This window comes from Lynx canadensis, chromosome F2 (assembly GCF_007474595.2).
Source record: "Lynx canadensis isolate LIC74 chromosome F2, mLynCan4.pri.v2, whole genome shotgun sequence".
NCBI classification, from domain to species: domain Eukaryota; kingdom Metazoa; phylum Chordata; class Mammalia; order Carnivora; family Felidae; genus Lynx; species Lynx canadensis.
In genome coordinates this window covers 60,140,268-60,164,571 of record NC_044320.2, presented here as the reverse complement: position 1 = coordinate 60,164,571, position 24,304 = coordinate 60,140,268, and the positions used below count along the sequence as shown (strand labels likewise).

The following is a 24,304-nucleotide window of genomic DNA, read 5'->3' as shown; positions in this document are numbered from 1 at the left end:
AAATGTATACACAAATGTTCACAGCATTATCCATAATAGCCAAAAGGTGGAAATAAACCAAAAGTCCATAAATCAATAGGTCAATTAACTAAATGCAGTATATCCATACAATGGAGTACTATAGAGCCATACAAAGGAATAAGTGCTGATACACGGATATAATGTAGACGGACTTTAAAAACATGCTAAATGAAAGCTAGACACAAAAGGCTACATATTGCATAATTCCATTTAGATGAAATGTCCAGAATAGGCAGATCCAGAGACCAAAGCAGATTAGTGGTTGCGGGGGCTGCGAAGAGAGAAAAGGGGGAGTAACTGTTAATGGGCGTGAGTTTTCTTTTAAGGGTGATGAAATGTCCTGGAATTAGTGGTGGTGGTTGTACAACAATGTGAATGTACTAATTCATAGCATACAGAATTGTATAATTGAAAATAGTACAAATGATGTTTACATTATTGTGCATTTTACCTCAATAAAAAAAGTTTTTTAAAAAATCTTGACTCTCCCTTGCATCCAATCTTCTCAAGAAGAGTCTTCCTAGGTGATTTCACCTACTCCTATTTACAGTCCTGGCAGACTCCCAGAAATGAGCCTATCCAATTGGGGATGCACAAGCAGCATCCCTCCCTTTTGCACTCTTAGAAATTAATGACCTGGTCTTCTTCCTGCCCTTGCTTGACTGCCAGGGGCTATGTGAATTAAATTAATTTAACAAATATTTATTGAGGGCCTAATTCATGCCAGGGACTGTTTTAATCCCTAGGGATGGAAGACTGCCCTCAGGAGACAATCAACAAATAAAACAGTAGCAACTGATAAGATGGGTTAGAAGAAAAGTAAAGTAAGAGAACAGAGTAGTAAGAGAGCCTTTAGGAAGTGACATTTGAATAAAGAGGTGAATGGAGGGAGAATTCCAGGCATATGAATGCCTGGAGGAAAAAAAATGTTCCAAGCAAATGAGATAGCAAGTGCCAAGGCCCTGCGGAGGTAACATACAGCCATTTTTTAAAAACAGTAAGTGTTCGGGGCGCCTGGGTGGCGCAGTCGGTTAAGCGTCCGACTTCAGCCAGGTCACGATCTCGCGGTCCGTGAGTTCGAGCCCCGCGTCAGGCTCTGGGCTGATGGCTCGGAGCCTGGAGCCTGTTTCTGATTCTGTGTCTCCCTCTCTCTCTGCCCCTCCCCCGTTCATGCTCTGTCTCTCTCTGTCCCAAAAATAAATAAACGTTGGAAAAAAAAAAAATTAAAAAAAAAAACAGGAAGTGTTCTCGTACCTGGATAGCAATGAGTCAAGGGGCGAGTGGTAGGAAACTAGGTCTGAAAAGTAGTCAGGCAGGTAAGTCAGAATTCTATTCCACATGTGATTGAAGCCATCAGAGAGGGTTTTAAGCAGGGAGTGACATGGTCTGACTTATTGAATTAAGTCTCTAGCTGCTGTTTGTCCAAAGAGAGGCAGTTGGCAGGCCACTGCATAGTCTGGGTAACTCCTCTCTGAAAACAGGAGGCTGAACCACCTAGGAGAATACAGTAGGATTGCAGGCACTGCTAAAAGTCCACTGAAGGACTGTGGTCCCTATTTCAAGATGGGACCAGTCAGCACAGTTGTTTTTCTGTAGCTTCCTGGGTACAAGTACAGAGTCAGAGGAAATGAACTTAACCAGTTGGTTTTGATAAGCAGTGTTCAAGCTGGGAGGTACTAGAGAACATGAGAATTAAGTAACAAGCGACTGGTGGGAATGAGTGAGAAACTCCAGGGAAACACAGCCCCACGAAATCTGCAGGTTAGTAGTGGCTGCAACCCCCCTGGAGGCTCTGCTCACGTCTTCGGGAAGCACAGGTAACAGTGGGCCGTGCCCCCACCCCAATTCCTGCCATCCCACTGGATAGATGGCTTGTAGCAGAAGCAGCAAGGAGTGCCTCCCGTGAGTGGCTGACAAGCAGAGCGGTTTTGAAATTCTGAAAGTGCTTCCACTTTGTAACTGTACAGAAGGATCCTTGGAGGAGCAACCTGGAGGGGAGGGGGCTCTCCTTCCACTGTATGCTGCCACTGTATTCCTCTGGGTACCGCAGCATACCATCTGAGACAGGTAAATAACTGGTACCACACACAGCGATGTGGAAGCTAACAGTAAGGTAGGAGTGATGGCACAGGAATGGGTGTGGGTTCCTCAGGGTAGCATTTCTCAAAGTGTGGGTCCCCCACAAAGACCATCAGAGAAACTTAACAGAAGTCCATGGGGGAAAGGGAAGAAAAAAAAAAGAGGTTAGAGAGGGAGAGAGCCAAAGCATAAGAGACTCTTAAAAACTGAGAACAAACTGAGGGTTGATGGGGGGTGCGAGGGAGGGGAGGGTGGGTGATGCGTATTGAGAAAGGCATCTTTTGGGATGAGCACTGGGTGTTGTATGGAAACCAATTTGACAATAAATTTCATATTAAAAAAACAAAAAACAAACAAACAAAAGACCATCAGAGTCCTCCTGGTGGGGTCTAGAACACTGTTAACCTCCAGATTCAAGGCTGACTGAATCAGACTCTTTGGTGGAGTCTACATTATTACCAAATAGCCTCAGTGATTTCACGCATGCTAAAGATCCGTGGGTCGTCTCCCCTTCCCATTTGTGAATATGAAGGCTTTGATTCCTGGATACTAACTTGGCCACTCATCTCCCTTACTGAATTCTCTTGATGCTTCTAGTAGGTGTTTAGTTGATTCTCTTGCAATTTTACAAACAAACAATTATATTTTTTCTGCCAAGAAAAGTAATTTTTCCTATTTCTTTCCAAATTTTATTCTTTTTTTCCCCTGCATTGAGCCACACCCCTTAAAGAATACTAAATAGCAGTTGATAATGGATGCTTTTCTCTTGCTTCTCACTTTACTGGAAATGTGGCTAATATGCCCTTATTAAGCATAAGGCTGGCTACTGGGTTTGGTTGGGATAGGAGGGGAGTGTGTGTATGTGTACATGTATGTGTGTGTGCATCAACAGAGTATATAGTTTATCATGTTGAAGAAGTATTCAATATTCATAACATTGTTTTCAAAGTCAAGAATGAATTTTCAGATACCTTTTCAGCCTCTGTGTAGTTAGCAATTTTTACTTTTCATCTCTTAATAAAGTGAATTTTATTACCATATTTCTAATAGTGAAATAATTTTGCATTCCTGGAATAATTCCCACGTGGTTGCAGTGGTTATTCTTTCAATAAATTGCCAAATTCTATTTGCCAATATTTCAATTAGGATTTTTCCACTGCTATTTTATAAAGAATATTGGTCTGAAGTTCTAGCCTTTCTTGTTGTGTTTTGTTTTGTCTTAGCTGGCACTGTTGAGCTAGACAGGCTAGTTTTGATTGCCCAAAATAATGTGTTTCCTATTTTTCAAAGGTTCAGTAAAATTTCTCTGTGATACCATCTAGGCCAAGTGCTTTTCTTCAGGGTGGTAGGGGGAGGTAATGGTAATTGGCTATTTGACTACTTGTCCTTTCACTTCTATAGCAATGGATCTTTTTTGGCAGTTTATATTTTCCTACAAAATCACCCAGTTTATCCTCATTCTGAAATAGTCTTCCTTGAGTTGAACAAAACAGTCCTTTATGAGAACCGTCATTTCCTAGGCGTCAGGCTTCCCTTACCGTCCAACTACATTCTGCATATTTGTGCTCTGCGTTCACACTTGCTCACATTGATTAGATTACATACTGGTTCTTCCTAAGAACAAGATCTTGGATTCTGTATGTTTTCTTCTATTAGTCTTCTGTTTTTCTAATTAATCTACTGATGCATTCATGTTCCTCCTTCAGACTTACTTTGTTATTCCTTTTCTAACTTCTTGTGTTGCAGACATGATTAATTTTCATGGTATCTATTAATATAGATACAAGATTAATGAAGGCTTTATGTTGCTTTTACTGCAATGCTTCAAGACAGAAATATACTATACAGTGTTTCCTAAATATTTCTGGTAACGTGAGTTATCATGTGTATACTATGAAACACACCTTGGGATATGCTGTTTTAGGTATTATGCTTTAGTTAAGAGTCTGTGTATTCTACAGGTTACTTTAATCTACTAGAAGTTTTTTATCTTGAATGTAATAAAAATTACTTAACATTTTTAAATATAATGAAAAATGTTTATCGAGTATTTTTATAAACTTGGAGTAAATAAACACTGAGAGATGGTGTGGATAGAGGAAGATATCTTTAGATTTTTAGAGCAATTGGATTTAAGCTCCAAAAACTATCTATAAGCACTTTGGGAAAGAGGACTGAGTTTCTCTAAGATTCATCAGTGATATGAAAGATCTTGTCTGTATCAACTTTCTCAACCTTATTCAAGTGGCAAACCAGAAGGAAATTTATTGTGTTTCTCATGAAATATCCTAGTATGTCTGTGTATTTTCAGTTAGATATATATGTGTGTGTGCATATGAAGTGCTCTGTGAACTACAAAAACATTAGTAAAATGTTTTAAAGAAATTTCAAGTTTTTAATATGTCTTCACTAAATACTACGTGCTAGTAGTCTAGTGGCAGAGTCCTAAATTTAAGGAAATTATGGGTGTAGGGGATCAAATGATTTAAAAAAAAACTTTTTGGAGAAAATTACAGAAAATATGGCTTATTTTTTCTTTGAATTGTAAGAAGATTCTCATTATCTAATTCTATCAATAGATCATCTTTGGTTACGGGTTGTCTGAGAATGTTCTTTGAAAACTAGTGCAAAGAATCTGTCAAGTCCTTTCAACAACAAAATGGTTCCAGAAAATATTTTAAATCCTCTGTTTCCTCATTAACTTAAGCCCCAAAGAACATGCTTTTAAGAAGTTTAAATGAAAAAAAAAACAAAAACCCACAAATATATCAGATTATATTTTTAGGAGAAGTTTCACACCCTTTTTGAATAAATTGGTTTTTTGGTAATGTCTAGAATAAGAGATTCCAATGGATGATTGTGTAGAATCTTCCAAGAGCTTTAGAAATGGCTCGCTTTGTTACAATGTCCAGCCCAGACATCTATTCCAGTGCCTTTGCTGATCAGAATTCACTATCAACTTTGGATGCTTGCCCACTTCAAATACTCCCAAAAGTAAGGAGACATTACATCAGCGGTGCTGCAGAAAGATTAATGTGCTTTGTTTGGAGATGTAAATGGTAATTATACTTATCGCATACTTCTAGTACTTAGTCTTTTTTACCTGAATCTAAGTAAATCTAGTCGTACATTTGCATAAATAATGTGTAGTTAACAGATATTCATTGGAATATAAAAAACTTAACTTGGCATTTTCCCAGCTAATTGTTTTTACAGCTTGACTTCACTTATGCATTAGCTACATTCATAAAAAGGTTTACATAAAGCAAATATTTTCATACTAAATCCCATTTTCCCACTGTTGCCCAATATTAAATCTTGAGTTGTATTTCTGTAAGAAAATGTTGGCTCCAACACATCATAAAATTCATAATTAAACATCTAAGTGCCAAGGAATAGATACACTTAATTACTTATAAACTACATTTTATCCTCTCACCTGCAATTAAAATTAAACATATGGATTAAACAAATGGGTAATCATTTGTTTCATATTCGCACAATCATTTTTTTAAAATGCAGAATTTTGGGTGACTTCCATAGAAGCTGAGAGTGCAAACATAATTTATTAGCTAGAATTGCCACATGGAAATATGCTGTCAGATTCAAGTGATACAAGTAGTCTCAAATTATTGATAATCATCTTTTAAGGATTTTAAAAATACCTTCTGCTATTGGTAATACACTTGACATTTTATTATAATCCATACCAGACAATTAATTGGAATTATACAGATCATTTGGAGCCAATACCATTGTCTGACTCAATACTACTTTTCAAAGAAATGGGGAAAAGGACCTGATCAACTACCTGGATCCTTTTGCAGTATAAAAAGTAACTTTTGCCAAAATAAAAGAGTACCTGGGACTTTTAGAAAACTCTTCTACTTTTTTAACTACAATTACTTTGAGGTAATGCTAAGTAATTTAAAGTAATTTAAAGTAATTTATTTTTTTTCCTGCATAAATCCTCTGGGGAATACTATCTGGATTGCAATTATCTATGCTCTCCTTTTCCTGTATTGCTGTAGATAATCTAGGTATGCTTTTTATCAATAAGTCAGTGTGAACTATCTTATTCCAGGACGTACACTAAGCTAAGAACATCAAAACCTCTTTATCTTTGCCTGTGGCAAAATACCTGTACCCGAGGCAAAATCATGGCAACAAGACAATACTGATAAAAACATGACACTGACAGGCAGTCTGACTACCATGCATGGAAATAGGTTGAGTAATACTTAGTATGACAGGCTAACAGTTCTGACCTCTGATTATGATTCCTCTTAACAATATAAATTAGATAATGCATTTTACTCACACTGCAAATTCTTTCCAGTGAGCAAAATAGCTCTTAAGAATATTCTTAAATAAGTCTGTCATGATATCCTATTATTCCCAAAGAGCAGATGTTCACATGAGTTAGCACAGCACAGCAAAAAAAAAGCATAAGCCTGGAAAACATATAATCATGGGTTGGAGGGACAGCTCAGTCCTTCACTGGCCGTGTAAACCTGGACAAGTTATATACTGTGTCAGATCATAGTAGGAAATCCTGATTGTTTGCCTTCCTTCTTCCTTGGCAACAAATCCATCATCCTTCTTAAACATCCCACAATGTTTCCATGATGCTTCAGCGCCTCTCCTGCTTTTTATTATTCCCTGTAAAGAACCTAGGGGCTTTGTTACCAGCTCCTCAAACCGAGGGGCAATGCGACTAGCTCCACTACTGTCTGCTTGGGAGAGGTCCAGGAAAGGGCCACAGTAACGCTAGCCGATCCCTAGCCTTTCAATTGCCATGCTTGGTGGCATTTGTGGTCAGTGCTTATATCACCCCAGAGAGACCACTTCATGCTCCCTAGGAAAACTAACATTTGGCTCATCAATCATTCAAGAAGCCAACGCATTGCAAAAGATCAGGCAGTGTTCAGAAAATACCTTGATAAGTTCAGATATCAAGAAAACCAGTAAGGGGCCCCTGGGTGACTCAGTCAGTTGAGTGTCGGACTCTTGATCTCAGCCCAGGTCATGATCTCCTGGTTTGTGAGTTCAAGCCACACATTAGGCTCTGCCTTGACAGTGGGGAGTTTGCTTGAGATTCTGTCTCTCCTCTCTGTCCTGTGCGCATGTGTGCACATGAGCTCTGCGCCCCCCCCAAATAAATATTTTTTAAAAAGAAAACCAGTATAAACCAACTAAATAAACCTTTAGATAAATTAAATGTAAAACAATGAGTAATGTTAACTTTAACTTTTTAAATTCTCTTTATGTCTTAAAGGACATTTATTTCAGTTTCAGGTTACGTTCTATCTCTGTAGACTATTTTATGAACTGTCAGTCAACCAGAGTGTAGGTGTCTAGTAACTCATTTATCTTTGAAGAAGTGCATCTTGACCAGAGAATGTGAGAATGTCAACAAATAATAAGGAAATAAAGAAAACAAGTGGGTCAAGGTTCTGCTAACTGAGGCCAAGAAAAAGCCTGGGAAATTAATGAATAATAAGCTCCCAGGAAACTCGAACTGCGAAAAGCAATAAGCCATGATGCGAATAATACCTGAGATAACTACACAGTCCAAACATCACGGCCTACGATTCTAAACCTGACCCAAAGGTAAAAGAGAATAGTGAAACAGTTGAAGCTGCTTATTTTTATCTCAATGAGAGAGGAGAGATGAGAAAAAGAGAGAGAAAAGGTGTGCAAGCAAACAAGGGTGAAAAATACTTGATGATATTAAGATTGTTTTATTACATTACATTAGACTACTGAAACTCAACATAAAGAACTTACTTGGATTTAGGGAAGGTAAGAACACGAGATAGTTTTATTTTTGTTCTAAAATGAGATATGTAGACAACTAGTAAGTTCAGTACAGTAAAAAACCTCTTGCTGCCTTTATTGATTTTGAGAAAGCCTTCCATATATTCTTAAAGAAAGGATGTCAAGCAAAATCAAAAAGTCATTCAAACCTAGTGTGTATAAGGCTCCAGAAGGATTTGAGGAAGCAACATAGAGAAATCCGAAAATTTGAGACCCACATGGGAGTAAAGTAAGAATGCATCTTGAGCAAATTTTTATTATTCTTTTTGTTATTCTCCTTAAAAAGTCACTCAAGAGAACAAAAGAAAGCCTTGTAAATAAGACTCTACAACCTTATTTGCAGAGGATGACACTTCTTTGAGACAAGAAGACAAATCTGCAATGTAACCTGAGACTGCAAGACCCTGAGAATGCCAAAGCAGGAAGAGTGATCGAGACTGACAAGAGCATGACCACGGTGATCTCTCAGGAAGCAAAATCATTCCGTACATGCATAAGAAATTCTGTCCAGAAACTGAACACTTCAGTGCTGGTGAACTTACGATGAAGTCAACTAAATGAAGAGCTAAACTTATAATCTTAGTTGTCATTTGGCTCTTGTTTTATCAAAATGTAATTCTAATAAAATCAAAATAAGGGTATTCTTTTACTTCCTGAGTCCAAGAAAGGCAGGACTCGCTGCAAATGTCTGTGAATGTTGTATTAGACCATATACTTTCTTTAATAAAGCAAACAGTTTAGAGTAAATGACTCACATACTATTCTGGGAGCAGTGCTCTAGGAAGGCTGTGAAGGGACTGCTTTCTGCTCATGCACGGGGAAAAGGGAGTCTTATTCACTGTAGCCCTCGTGTCTTGTACGTGGCATGATACCTAGCACTTAAAAGGAGTCCAATTCATGGCTGTTAACTGAGAGAGTAATAACAGCTCACACTGAGCTTGCTATATTCCAGTACTGCACAAACAGCAACTCATCGGATTCTCACAGTAGCCCTAAGTGGTAAATACTGCTATTATTCCCATTTTTATAGCTGAGGAAACTGAAGAACAGAGAGTTTACACAACTTGGTGTAGGTGGAGCCAGACTGCAAATGAAGGTAGACTGACTACCGGTACACTGCATTACGAAGGCCCTCTCGATGCCAGAGTGAGATTAGGAGGGGGAAGACTGGACCAGCAAGGACCAGGCTCTTAGTTTGCAGGAGCAGGGGGAGTCCAAAATAAAAGGATGGGCAAGATGAAATTCTTTTTAACTCTGTCTCAGATATAGCAATGTCTGTGAAAAGATAAATTTGATGTTTAAGTCATCTTTATACAATTAAACAAATACGTAACTATTAAAGTATAAAATTTCATATTTGTTTTACATAAATGTCTAGAATTAATCCAGGTATGCATATTACTTTGGGGATATACTGCCGTAGATGTTAATCACATAGATGTGATTTCATGTTAAAAGGTTGGGGAAATGCTTCGTACACAAATAAACATGTTGTGTTAGTTTGTTAAAAAAAAAAAAAAAAGTAAACAGATGCATGTGGGATCTGACTGGGGAAGGGCTAAGAGTGCATGCACCTAGTTACAGTTGGCTCCAGGTACTTTTCAACGTTTGGCATGACCAATGACCTTGAGGCAGCTGCACGATATACTGAGCACAGACTAAATCTACAGTGTTCATCCTTGGCTACACAGTAAAATCAGCTGACTTACACAAATCTGTGAGAAAAAGACTGTTAAATCAATAGAAAAACAAGCAAAAATTATAACTTCACAACTCACAGAAAAAATGGCTCATATATATAAGAGAAGATGATCAACTTGATTCATAAAGAAATACAAATTAAAATGCCAAAAAGGTATCATTTTTCACCTAATTATGTTGCCAAAAAGCCCCAAAAGATTCAAAATAGCTCCATCTCTAGTCTGGATTATCATAATAACCTCCTAACTGTTCTCTTAGCACCAAAGTGAGCCTTTCAAAATGTAAGTCTGATCATGTCTCTGTTTTGCTCAAAACTGCAATGCTTCTACATCTCATCCAGAATAAAAGACAGCATCCTTCCAACAGCCTAATACAGCTTTACACAGGTCTGGCTCCACACCGTATCAATGACTTCAATCACACCATTCAACACTTATTCCGCTCCAACCACACCGGCCTCCTTCCTGCTCCTCAAACTCACCAGACATGTTTCCACGTAGGGACTTTGCAGCGGCTAATCTCTTGCCTCTCCCACAGCATTGTCAAAACTCACTTGCTCTCCTTAGAGTCTTGCTCAAATCTCACCTTTTCAATAAGACCTCCCTATTTAAAACTGTAATCTTCATCCTTTTTCTTCTACTCTACTTTCCATTTGTCCACAGTACTTCTTACTTTTCAATCTACTACAAAACATTTATTATATTTATTTTTAATGTATATTTATTTTGAGAGAGAGAGAGAGAAGTGTGAGTGAGGGAAGGGCAGAGAGAAAGGGAGACAGAGAATCCCAAGCAGGCTTCGTGCTGCCAGCACAGAGCCCAATGCAGGGCCCAATCTCGTGAACCGTGAGATCATGACCTGAGCTAAAATCAAGAGTCAGATGTTTAACTGACCTAGCTACCCAGGCACACCTGTATTTATTTTTTATTATCCATCTCACCCAACTAGAATGTAAATTTCATCAGAGTAAAAATGTCTATTTTTATGGATGTATCTGAAGTACCTATAAGAATGTCTCACACATGGCTAAATGTATGTGCAAAGACTCCAATATTGATAACAGCACTATCAACAATAGCTAAATTATGGAAAGAGCCCAAACTGATGAATGGATAAAGAAGATGTGGTGTATACACACACACACACACACACACACACACACACACACACGTGCGCGTGTGCTGGAATATTACTTGGCGATCAAAAAGAATGAAATCTTGCCATGTGCAACAAGGTGGATGGAACTAGAGTATATTTATGCAAAGTGAAATAAATCAATCAGAGATAAAACAAATACCCTATGACTTCACTCATATGGAGCATTTAAGACAAAACAGATGAACAGATGAACACTGGGGAATGGAAGGAAAAATAAGATAAAACAAGGGGCGCCTGGGTGGCGCAGTCGGTTAAGCGTCCGACTTCAGCCAGGTCACGATCTCGCGGTCTGTGAGTTCGAGCCCCGCGTCAGGCTCTGGGCTGATGGCTCAGAGCCTGGAGCCTGTTTCCAATTCTGTGTCTCCCTCTCTCTCTGCCCTTCCCCTGTTCATGCTCTGTCTCTCTCTGTTCCAAAAATAAATAAACGTTGAAAAAAAAAATTTAAAAAAAATATATAAAACAAGAGAGAGAGGCAAACCATAAAACTCTTAACTATAGAGAAACACTAAGGGTTGCTGATGGGGGGGGGATAGGCTAAATAGGTGATGGGCATTAATGAGGGCACTTGTTGGGATGAGCACTAGGTGTTATATGTAAGCAATAAATCACTAAATTCTGCTCCTGAAACCAATACTATACTATATGTTAACTAACTTGAATTTAAATAAAATCTTGGATAGATAGATAGATAGATAGATAGATTTGTGCAAAGATATATACTGCAACATTGTTACAGAAAAACATTAGAGACAACTAAATGTCCATGAATACAGAATTGGTTAAATAAATTATAGAATAAGTAGACAGGGAAATATTAAACAGTTCTTAAAATAAGCAGCTATCCTGTTTTCAGGATGACTAAATTCTAATTAGACCAATCCTTTATGGGACACTATAAATTCTCAGCAAAATACAAAAAAACAATCATCCAAAGGCACTGAAGATACTGGCAGATACTGGGGGGGGGGGGGGGGGGGGCAGTGGGAATAACACTGGAAAAAGGAACAGCACAGAATGAGTTTCTCTCTCTCTTTTTTTTTTTTTTTTTAACAGCTTAAACTTTAGGGAGGGTCCAGTCTGTTCCAAATAGAGTGGCTAAAGTGCCAACAGAAAAGCCTTACTAGCCTGAAGGCCCAGAGATAAGGTTCAAAGCAACCAAGGTCAGTAGGAAATGAAGGAGAAAATCTTAGAAATAACAGATCTAGAAAGGAAGAGCCCCAAATTCTGTGTATAAAACTCTGCCCAAATCTCTACCTGATGTTTGAAATACACAGGCATAGGACAGACTCTAAACAACACAGGTAAGAGATAAAAATTTGAGCAGATATATATATATATATATATATATATATATATATGTGTGTGTGTGTGTGTGTGTGTATATATATATTTACATATTTACATATACATACACACACACACACACACACACACACACACACTTTGTTGGTAGGCTTCAGCCAAATTAACTGCCTGCTTAAAAAACTGTTCCCTGGGGTGCCTGGGTGGCACAGTCGGTTAAGCGTCCGACTTCAGCCAGGTCACGATCTCGCGGTCCGTGAGTTCGAGCCCCGCGTGGGGCTCTGGGCTGATGGCTCAGAGCCTGGAGCCTGTTTCCGATTCTGTGTCTCCCTCTCTCTCTGCCCCTCGCCCGTTCATGCTCTGTCTCTCTCTGTCCCAAAAATAAATAAACGTTGAAAAAAAAAAAATTAAAAAAAAAAAAAAACTGTTCCCTATACTTCAGACGGACATCACAAAATCCAGTTTCTAGCCAATTTACAATGTCAAGAATGCAATCCAAAATTACTAAATATATGAAGAAGTAGGAAAAAAATGATCCATTCTCATGATAAAAGACAATCAACAGAAGCAACCCTGAAATGACCCAGATGTTAGAATTAGCAAACAGCTACACTGTGCTCAAAAATATAAAAGAATATATGCTCTTAATGAATAAATGTACGGGAAATCTTATCAGAGAACAGAAACTACAAAATGAAAGGCTAAATGGAAATTCTAGCCATATATATGGCTAGAGACAACTAAATATATTCCAGTTTTAAATTCACTAGCTAGGCATAATAACAGAAAGAGGATGACAAAGGAGTCAAGGTTAATCAATAGAAATTATACAAACCAAAGAACAGAGAGGGAAAAAGATTGAAAAAAATGAATGGAGCCTTAGGGACCTGTGAGATAATATTAAAAAGTCTAACAGATGGAGAGAAGTAAAAAAAAAAAGAAGGCAGAAAAATATTAAAAGACATAAAGGCTAAAAAAAATCTTTTGGTTAAAGACATGCTTACAAAGTCAATAAGTTCAGTGAGCTACGTTACTATAAAGGAAACCACAAAGGCACATTATACTTGAACTGCTAAAAGCCAAAATGACATTGCATGAAGGGAACAAAAATTCCAATAATGGTTGACTTCCCTTTTTTTGGTGAGTTAAGGTATTTATTTATATTTACTTATTTATTAAATGGCTGACCTCTCATGAGAAAAAAAAAAAAAAAAAAGGCCATAAGACCTAAGACATATCATGACACTGGAAAATCTTTAAAGTGCTGTAAGTAAAAAAACCTGAAAACTTAGAATTCTATATTCATTGAAAATATCCTTCAAAAATGAAGGCAAAATAAAGATATGTTCAGTTAATGAAAATTAAAAGAATCCATTGCCAGCAGACTTGTACTACCAGAAATTCTAAAGGATGTTTGGGCTGAAGGGAAGTAAAGCTAGATGGAAACCTACCTCTTCAGATAGGAACAGATGTATGAGGTATGGTAAATTTGTGAATATTTACTAAAGACTATTTTTTCCTTTATTTTCTTTAAGACATATAGACTAAGCCAAAATTATGACATTATGAGGTTCATAATGTATGTAAACAAATGACAACTACAGTATAACAGATGTGCTGAGGCATTAAATAGACCTATATTGTTATAGGTTCCTGAATTTTCATACTGAAGTTAGAAAAGATGATGTAGCTCTTTATATACTAATATGGAATGATCTATGGGGTACCTGGGTGGCTCAGTCGGTTAAGTGTCTGACTCTTGGTTTCAGCCCAGGTCATGTTCTCATGGTTCGTGGGTTCCAGCCCCACATCTGGCTTTGTGCTGACAGTGGAGACTGCTTTGGATTCTGTCTCCCTCTCTCTACTCCTTCCCCACCTGCACTCTCTCTCTCTCTCAAAATTAAACATTAAGAAAAATTTTTTTAATACAGAATGATCTTTTAAGGCATATTTCAAATTTAAAAGAGAGATTGAGGGTGCCTGGGTAGCTCAGTCAGTTAAGTATCCAACTCTTGATTTCAGCTCAGGTCATGATCTCACAATTCGTGGGTTCAAGCTCCACAATGGGCTCCATGCTGGCAGTGGGGAGCCTGCTTGGGATTCCCTCTCTCCCTCTCACCCCCCACTCTCTCTCTCTCTCTCTCTGTGCCCCTCCCCTGCTTGCTCTCACTCTCTCTCTAAAATAAATAAAAACTTAAAAAAAAAGAGAGAGATTGAGGAGATTATTACAGAATGATACTTAAAGTACATACAGCTAGAGAATATCCTAAAAGGATACACATGAAACTAGCAAGGGCAGAATAGGTACTGGAATGCAGGGGTGGCATAACATTCAAGTTTTTAAAATTGTGTACTACATGGAATATAAATATAGGGGCGCCTGGGTGGCGCAGTCGGTTAAGCGTCCGACTTCAGCCAGGTCACGATCTCGCGGTCCGTGAGTTCGAGCCCCGCGTCAGGCTCTGGGCTGATGGCTCGGAGCCTGGAGCCTGTTTCCGATTCTGTGTCTCCCTCTCTCTCTGCCCCTCCCCCGTTCATGCTCTGTCTCTCTCTGTCCCAAAATAAATAAAAAACGTTGAAAAAAAATTAAAAAAAAATATAGAGAGAGAATAGAATATATATAGAATATAAGTTGTGTTTCCATCTCTCTCTGCCCCTCCCCCCCACACACTCTCTCTCTCTCTCTCTCTTTCTCTCAAAAATAAACATTAAAAAATAATAATAAATAAAAAGAAAAGAAAAAGATTCTCCTCTTTTTTTCAAGTAACAGCTATTCTATCCCAAGGGAGAATAGTATTGCAGGTACTGATATTTTAATCACTTTTTGATTAATTAAGCCAACTACATACAGTAAAAATACTACTTGAGTCCTTTGAAATACTATTTTTAAAAAAGATTTAGTCCATCAGAGTAGCTTCAAATATAATTGCAATTTTGTGAATTTAAATCTAAGTTAGTTAACATGTAGTGTAATAATGGTTTCAGGAGTAGAATTTAGTGATTCATCACTTACATATAACACCCAGTGCTCATCCCAACAAGTTCCCTCCTTATTGCTAATCACCCATTTAGCCCATCACTGCACCTGCCCCCTCCAGCAGCCCTCAGTTTGTTCTCTGTATAAGATTCTCTTATGGTTTGCATCCCTCTCTATTTTTACTGGAAGTTTAACACAGTTACATCCACTAAAACTCTAGACTTAATATTTTTCAAAGTATTCTTAAATATCTCATAGCTTATTTATTTTAAAAACTCTTCATTTGGGTACCTGTGACATTCCTGGGCAAAAGGAATGAAATTAACCACCTCTGAGAACACAAAAAGTATTTGTTGAACATACAAATGATTTCCATAAGAATATACCACAATATGTTGTTTAATTCCTAAAAGTTGACATAAATTTTAACTGTTATTCTGGTGCAAAAAAAAAAAAAAAGTAGAATTTCAAACTCTTTTTACATAAAGTTCAAGCGATATTATTTACAATGTATCCATCTTGGTGTTACAGTTTAATATAGAAAATCTTTTCTATGTGATGACATGAATTTTACTATTTCCTGTAGGTTTTGGATTCCTCTGAGTTTTAAATCCACTTACCAATCTACTTTAATACTGTATTTTAATCAATTTATCTTTATACCTACACCAACAAAGGAGTAAGACCACAATTAGTGAATACTCAGAAATTCTTTAATCATGGACACTGTGAATAATGTTTCTATGCCCTTCCTCTTTGAAGGGAGGATATGATCCTAGTTTCATCTGTAATAACAAGCAGAATTTATTATGAAAAAATCTGTGAAAGCAATAAGATGCTAAAATGAAAAATATGGAAGCCTAGGTACATTCAGCTAGTTTTCTTCCTCATAAGTGAAGTGTTAATAGTGAGGGATTAATGAGCCATTCCTAGTACCTATTCTCTACAACCTCAGATGACTCAGGATGAAAATAAATTTCTGTATCACAAATGAAACTAAATATTGTATTGAAAAGGACATGTTGAAGCACATTAGCGGTATTTACATATCTCAAGCTACTTCTTAACTTCATATTTTACATAACTTAGAACAAGGCATACATTACTTTTACTTCTACCAAACCATAAAATTTATAAAAAGAAATAAATTCATCTGTAAAACCATTCCTATATTTGGAAACAAAAAAATGAAATGAATTGTCTTAAGAGACAAGAAGAAGGCTACTGAACAGAATATATAATAGAATCTTAAAATTAAACTAGTAGCAACATTCAAATCAAAGAGGTGAAGTAGTCTATTCACTCTAGTTGTGTTAGGGAAAAAAATCAATTACTGATTCTTTGGGTCAGCTAAATCCAATAAGGGTACTATTCTGCTGCTTATATGATCATTTGAAATCATTATTTAAAAAAAAAAAAAACTTTAATCAAAGTCAACTTCAAATATAAAAGTTTTCCCCACAAATCAAGTATATGGAGAAAACATACAATTATTCCAAATTTCTGATTATTCTACAAACGCTCCTCAAATCCATGTGCTTCCTGTCACAACATAGGACACTATATACTGTTTTACTGATCAAATGCAAAAAGGAAGGAAATTAATTGAAATTGAAATAAAACATGTATCTTATAGCAGAGAAAAGAAATGAAGAAGAGAACTAGCAGGGAAAAATTAACGGAAATTGTTAGAAAATATTTATTTAGAGAATTGGATATACATAATACACAGTTCCCTGTATTTCATATATTCAAACTTATAAAATAACCCCATAAACTCTATTACCCATTAATCTAGACCAAGGTCTGCAAACTGTTCTAAAAAGAGCCAGATAGTAAATATTTCAGACTTTGCAGGCCATACGGTTTCTGTCACACCTACTCAACACTGCTGTTATAGTGTGAAAGGAGCCATAGACAGTACATAAATGAAGGAGTATGGCTGTACTCCAGTAAAACTTTATTTATGGTTACTGAAATCTAAATTTCATATAATTTTCACACATCACAAGATACTATTATTCTGTTGATTTGTTTCAATGATTTTTAAAAGTAGAACCTTAGATTGTGGAATATACAAAAACAGGCAGCAGGTTGGATTTGGCCCCAGGAGCTGTAGCGTGCCAACCCTTGATCTAGAGGTATAGGAAAAGTGCTTATTAGTAATACTTTCTAAATGCTCTTTTTAATAATAGAATATAAATAATGTCACATTTTTACTATACCATTATTTTTGTAATACACTAAGTTCTAAAATAGCATTATCTGCCAAAATAATGACTGAACCAAAGCTAAGAAAGCTAAAATGAAGTATTCTTAATATTTCAAAGCCACAAAAAAGAGGTTTTAAAGAGACGGTGAAGTGTTATTTCATTACACATTCATGGGTCACAAATTTCACATAGATTCTGTATAAGATTTGTCCCTTGAACTATACAGGATTATTACCTATATTTATGCCAAACTATGAATTTCATTCACCCCACATACAAGATAGTATTAAAATTTGGCCACAAGAATACTGGCAGTTTCATACTTCCTGATGTTCTATGTGTAACACTAAAATGTCTTAGAAAAATTATAGGACACAGTCAAGGAAATTGTGTTATGGTAACTTACTTTTTTTTTTTTTTTTTTTTTTACCTTAGGGAGAAAGAGGCAGAAGGAAAGAGACAGAGGCGTGAGTAGGGGAGGGGCAGAATGAGAGGGAGACACAGAATCCCAAGCAGGCTCCAGGCTCTGAGCTGTCAGCACAGAGCCAGACACAGGGTTCGAACTCACAAACTGCGAGATCATGACCTGAGCCAAAGTCTGACACTTAACCGACTAAGCCACCCAGGCGCCCCTATGGTAACTTACTTTTAGCTAATTGTTAAGATCTTGAGCAAATCACGAAGCTAGCGTTCCCTAAAGTCTGTTCTGTATCCACAGACGATTCATTAACTTAACAGGATCCATGGCCAAACAACTTTGGGAAATGATACACATTATACACATTTCTAGGACAGATCATGAGTTCTTGGAGAAGTCCTACAGTAAATAAATCCTTTGATCTGATTTAGTGCTCTCAAAGCTCACTCAATTACTTTGTTTGAGCAGTACTTCCTTATTAACGTCCCCTAGGTTCTAAATTTTAAAACTATGAGACTATTTCTAAGTAGTAATTCCGTGAAAGCTGTTCAAATACTAAATTCAGGTTTACAAATCTGAACTGCCTAAAAACAAAATCAGAACCATCTGCTCCCAGAATACTCTGACCTTCCTCTTTCAGGGTACTTAGATTGAAATCATCTGACCTTCTAGATTCAATTCCTTAAGTGGGAGACAGAATCATTCTCTACCACCCTTATTTCTTCAACCTAGCAACGTGCTTGGATCATTAAACGTTTTCCTTTTCCTTTTTTTTTTTTTTTTTTTAAAGATTGTCAGCTCCCAGAAAGCAGCAATCTATACATTTTTTTCAACGTTTATTTATTTTTGGGACAGAGAGAGACAGAGCATGAACGGGGGAGGGGCAGAGAGAGAGGGAGACACAGCATCGGAAACAGGCTCCAGGCTCTGAGCCATCAGCCCAGAGCCCGACGCGGGGCTCGAACTCCCGGACCGCGAGATCGTGACCTGGCTGAAGTCGGATGCCTAACCGACTGCGCCACCCAGGCGCCCCTCCTTTTGTTTTTATTCTAATGCAATTGTCTCCGACTTGATCTATCCATAACCACTCTTACCCTTCCATTGCCTCTCAATGCACAAGTGGCCACATTTCCTCCTCCTTAAAAATCTGCATCTCCTACTGGTCTTTAGGAGAGCCCTGGAGGATCTAACCTTTGCCTACTCTCTCCAGCTTAGCATCATTGCTCTTCTTTGTTTTACATACTACAGCCACACAAAGCTAGTACAGACAACACTAAGTGGTACAGAGGAAAAAGCAGGGCAAGAAACTAGGAATGTCAGAGTGAGGAGGTGGGGTGCATTTTTAACTAGAGTGGCATAAAAGGGGCATGACTGAAAAGATTTCAACAGACTTTAATAAAGAGGGAATAAAAAATAAACATAACTCTAAAATATGAGTATGGATGACTCATTTGGAAAATATGGCCAAGGTGGCTGGAGCAGAGTTGGCATGGTGGGGAGAGTAGATGAAATCAGAAAGGTAATGAGAGGCCTGGTAGAGCAGGGACTTGTGGGGCACTGATTATGCAGTCAGCTCCTGCATTTACCTCTCTAATTTAGATCTCTCCTCTGAGGTCCAGTCTTCTATGTCAAACACACACTTGACAGCTCCTTTGGATGCCTTACGTGTTTATGCTGAAGTCCTAATTCCCACTCCAAGTCTGTCTCCTCCATTCCTCCACATCTCAGTAAATGGCAGTTATCTCTACCTATTGGTAAAAGCCAGACACCTGAAAACTCCTCCATGTAGACAGAAAATTCTAATGAAACATTCTCCATACGAGGTAACTATATCCTTTGTGTCTTAAACTTGGTGAAGAGCCTAATCCTGGGTATGTAGTACTCCAATGAATACTGCTTCCCATGTATATATTACACACACAAAGAAAAGAAATCACTTGCATCTGATTCCCACGTCAGGGAATTAACATTCCTAGGGTGCCAGAGGATGGGTGATGTAGAACATGATGTCTGGATGTCCTCCTAAATGTCAAATGTCCACTGAAGACAAATGGTACATGTGTCTAGGGTTTAACCCTAACAGTAGCTTCAGGCTAGGAGGCTGCAGACAGAGAGGAAGAGGTCCCTATAGCCTTTGATAGTGTAAGTCTAAAAGTGGGAAATCCAGTGAACCCCACACCAAGCAGGATCAATGTCCCAAATAGCTTTCTTTTTATACTCTCTAAAAAGAAATGGTAGCTACAGACATTAAACTACTACCATGTTTGAAAACTTGTGAAACCTCTGTAACATCCCCATGTTTGTTATTTGTGCTACTGCCTGTTATTTCATGATGACTAGCAACAAACTCCACAACAAAAATAACAATACATTATGGTGTATTACTTCAGTGGAATACCATGCAAGCATATTTAGTTACAGGAAAATTCTTGTGATACATTTTTAAAGTGAAAGGGGAATAGTAGTAGTAGTATTTGGGGAGATAAGACTGTAGACAATTCTTTAAACCAAAGGTTTGTATGTGCTTGTCCTAGAAAGTAGGAAGAAAGTGAACAGCTAAGAAGGCAAAATGCAAAACTGGACACAGATTTTGCAGTATACATTTTATTATACTTCCTATAATTTTTTTTTTCCAGTAAACACAGATTCTGACACTTCTCTTTTCCACTTTTGGTAGTCCGGATTCAAAAATCTTTTGTGAAATTTTTTCCATCAATAAAATACAAATATAGGGGTGCCTTGGTGGCTCAGTCAGTTGAGCATCTGACTATTGATTTTAGCTCAAGTCATGATTCCAGGGCTGTGGGATTGAGACCCACATCAGGCTCCACACTAAACATGGAGCCTGCTTAAGATTCTCTCTCCCTCTCCCTCTGTCCCTTTCCTCCACTCATGCATTCTCTCTCTCTCTCTCTCTCTCTCTCTCCCCAACAATAAATGAAATAAATAAATAAATGGGTAAATAATCTCACTCTTTAAAATTTTTTTAAACATCTCTTTACTGAAATATCAAATTAACTATAAACAATGTTTTACTCTTAAAATCTAACCAAAATTTATACACATAAGAGGAAATAAGGATGGTCCTAGGACAAAACAGAACAGAAATAATTCTCCCCATTCCTACTGCTAAGTACAACTAAATTTCAGGTCATTTATGTATAATAAACATAAGAGGGGTGCCTGGGTGGCTCAGTCAGTTAAGCGTCCTGACTTCGGCTCAGGTCATGATCTCGCAGTTTTTGAGTTCAAGCCCCGCATCGGGCTATCTGCTGACAGCTCAGAGGCTGGAGCCTGCTTTGGAGTCTGTCTCTCCCTTTCTCTGCATCTCCCGCTCATGCTCTGTCTCTCTCAAAGATAAATAAGCATTGAAAAAAAATTAGAAAAAAAAAAAAAGCAACATAAGAAAATTTTGCAAGTTGGAAAGAGACTAGCTAGAGAACTTAAGACCAAAGGAACAACAGAGTGGTGAGTTCCCTGTGATTTCTCTTGACCTATTATATCCTGAGTTGGGTGCTACAGAAGCCAGCAGCCTGAAAGCATCAATGTATGCAGATAAAACAAACAAACAAACAAAAAAGAAAACAAAGCAAGTTTATTCTCTTTAGCAAAAGGACCAGGAAAAGAGAAATTATGCAGGACAGAAAACTTCCATGCAATAACTGCCCTACACCAACAATACATCCCAAAAAAGCTGCAACTCCATCTGGATTTCTGTCAGCAAAAGTTAAGTAAGGAGCCTAGACTCCCATCTTCCCCCAGCTATAATGAAAAGTTCCTTTCCCCTGGTAGAGTGGTGTCAGAGAAGGTCAAGTGAAGCTACAAGTTGTCAATAAGGCAAAGTGCAGAACCTGAATTTCCACCCAGACCTAGCATTAACATGATAGATTCCTCATTCTCCTGTTGTTGCAGTATCAGAAGCCTATAAAAATAGGAGCCACAGATTCATAATATCCACAGTGTTTAGATTCTATTAAAATCATTCATCATACCAAGAACCAGGAAAATCTCAACTTTAATGAGAAAAGACAATCACCAGTTACCAAATCAAGATGATACAGATGGAATTATCTGAGAAATATTTTACAGTAGCCATCATAAAAATACTTCAATAAACAATTACAAATGCACTTGAAACAAATGAAAAAGTAGAAAGTCTCAGCAAAGAAACAGGTAGTCCTAGAAAAAATAATCAAATGGAAATTTTAGAACTGAAAAAATACAATAACCAAAATGAAATATTCACTGGATGGGCTCAACAGCAGAATATAGATGAAAGAGATAAGAATCAATGAATGTGAAAATAGAACAATATGAATTCTCCAATATGAATAATAGAGAGACAATATGCAGGGGGAAAAGGATGAACAAAATTTCAGAGAACTACAGTGCTATCACAAAAGATCTAACATTTGTGTAATTGCTGTCTCAGAAGAAGAGAAAAAAATCATATAAGGCTGAAAATAATCCCCCCAAAATAATGGCTGAAAATTTATCATATTTGTCAAAAGTTATATAAATTTAAATCCCAAATAGGATATGCCCAAAGAAATTCACACCAAGAGAAATTCTTGAAATCGAAAGTCAAAAAAAATCTTGAAAGCCACAAGAGAGAAATGACACCTTACCATATCTTACTGATAAAGGAAAAGTAATTTGAATGACAATGGATATCACATCAGACATCATGAAGGCCAGAAGAAAATGACATAACATTTATCCTGTGCTCAGAAAAAAAAAAAGGTCAATAAAAAATTCTATACCAATAAACTTATCCTTCAGAAATGAAGGTATTTTCAGAGAAAAGAAAACTAGAAGACTGCGTTGCCAGTGGACATACTCTAAAAGAACAGAAACAGTTCTTGAAATGAAAAAAAAAAGGATCTTGGAACATCTGAAAGGAAAATAGAATGATGGAAAACTATGGGCACACAGGAAATTTTATTTTGCCTCTTGTGGTTTCTACATTATATTTGATATCTTAAGCAAAAATCCTAACATTGGCTGATAGGGCTTTCAAAGTATGTAGAGAAAATATTTAAGACAATAACATAACATAATGAAAGAGGATAAAGGACTTAAAGGGAGGTAAGGTCTCGAACATTACTCGTACTGACAAAATGTAAACACCAACAGACTAATAGATTATATATGTATAATATAATACCTAGAGCAAGTGTTTGCTTTTTTAAAGAGATATACCCTGAAAGCCTCAATAAGTCAAAATGGAATTCTAAAAAAAATACAATTAACCCACAAAAAGGTAGGAAAAGAAGACAAAGGAAAAATAAGTGAAATAAAATTAAATAAAAAATAAAATGGTAGACTGAAGCCCTAATGCACTAATAATTATATTAAATGTAAACGGTCAAAATATTCCAACTAAAAGATAGAGACTGGCAAAGTGAACTTGAAAACATGACCCACATATATGCTGTCTATAAAAACTCACATACGGAAGCCTGGGTGACTCAGTCGATTAAGCATCCAACTTTGGCTCAGGTCATGATCTTGTAGTTCATGAGTTCAAGCCCCACTTTGGGCTCTGTGCTGACAGCTCAGAGCCTGGAGCCTGCTTCAGATTCTGTGTCTCCCTCTCTCTGCCCCACCCCCCCCCCCCCCCCGCTCATGCTCTGTCTCTCTCTCTCTCTCTCTCAAAAATAAACATAAAAAAAAACATAAAATATAAGATTATAAGTAGAGAGTAAAAGGATGGAAAAATGTACAATTTAAGCATTAATCAAAATAAAGCAGTATTGGCTATTTTAATATCAGACAGGGTAGATTTAGGAGCAAAGAAAATTACCAAAAACAAAAAGGAACATAAACATAAGGATAAAAAGGTCAATCCACCAAGGCAACATAGCAATCCTAAATGAGATTCCACCTAACGGAGCTGCAAAATATGTAAAGCAAAACTGACAGAATTGAAAGAGAAATAGGCAAATCCACAATTTGGAGACTTCAATATACTTCTCACAACTCACAGAACAACCAGACAGAAAATCAGCAAAGATGTAGACAAACTTAACAACACTATTTACTAACAGAACCCAATCAGTATTTATAAAACACTGTACCAACAATGGCAGAATACATACTCCTTTCAAGCACCCATGGAACATATACCAAGACAGACCATATCTTGAGCCATAAAACCAATCACAACAAATTTAAATGAAGTGAAAGCACACAGTGTGTTCTCTGACCACAATGGAATCAGACTAAATATGAACAACGGGGGGCCCCTAGGTGACTCAGTTGGTTAAGCATCCAACTCTTCATTTCAGCTCAGATCATAATCTCATGATTCATGGGATCAAGCCTCACACCAGGCTATGTGCTGACAGTGCAGAGCCTGCTTGGAATTCTCTTTCCCTCTCTCTCTCTGCCCCTCCCCCACTCATGCGCACACTCAATCTCTCTCAAAATAAACATTAAAAATAAATAAATAACAATAATAATAAACATGAACAGAAATTAATGGAAAAATCTCCAAACACTTGGAAGGTAGACAATATACTTCTAAAATAACGCATAGGTGGGGTCGCCTGGGTGGCGCAGTCGGTTAAGCGTCCGACTTCAGCCAGGTCACGATCTCGCGGTCCGTGAGTT

General features: G+C 37.3%; 1 protein-coding gene and 1 long non-coding RNA gene across 2 annotated transcripts in view; one reads left to right on the top strand and one right to left on the bottom strand.

The window, feature by feature from the left end:
• The window catches only part of STAU2 (staufen double-stranded RNA binding protein 2), a 304,556-nt gene that overhangs the window by 202,809 nt on the left and 77,443 nt on the right, over nt 1–24,304 (bottom strand).
• On the top strand, nt 1,676–9,261 carry LOC115506460. Its single transcript, XR_003966392.1, has 2 exons — nt 1,676–1,782; nt 8,264–9,261. It is a non-coding gene; the product is annotated as an uncharacterized LOC115506460 (long non-coding RNA).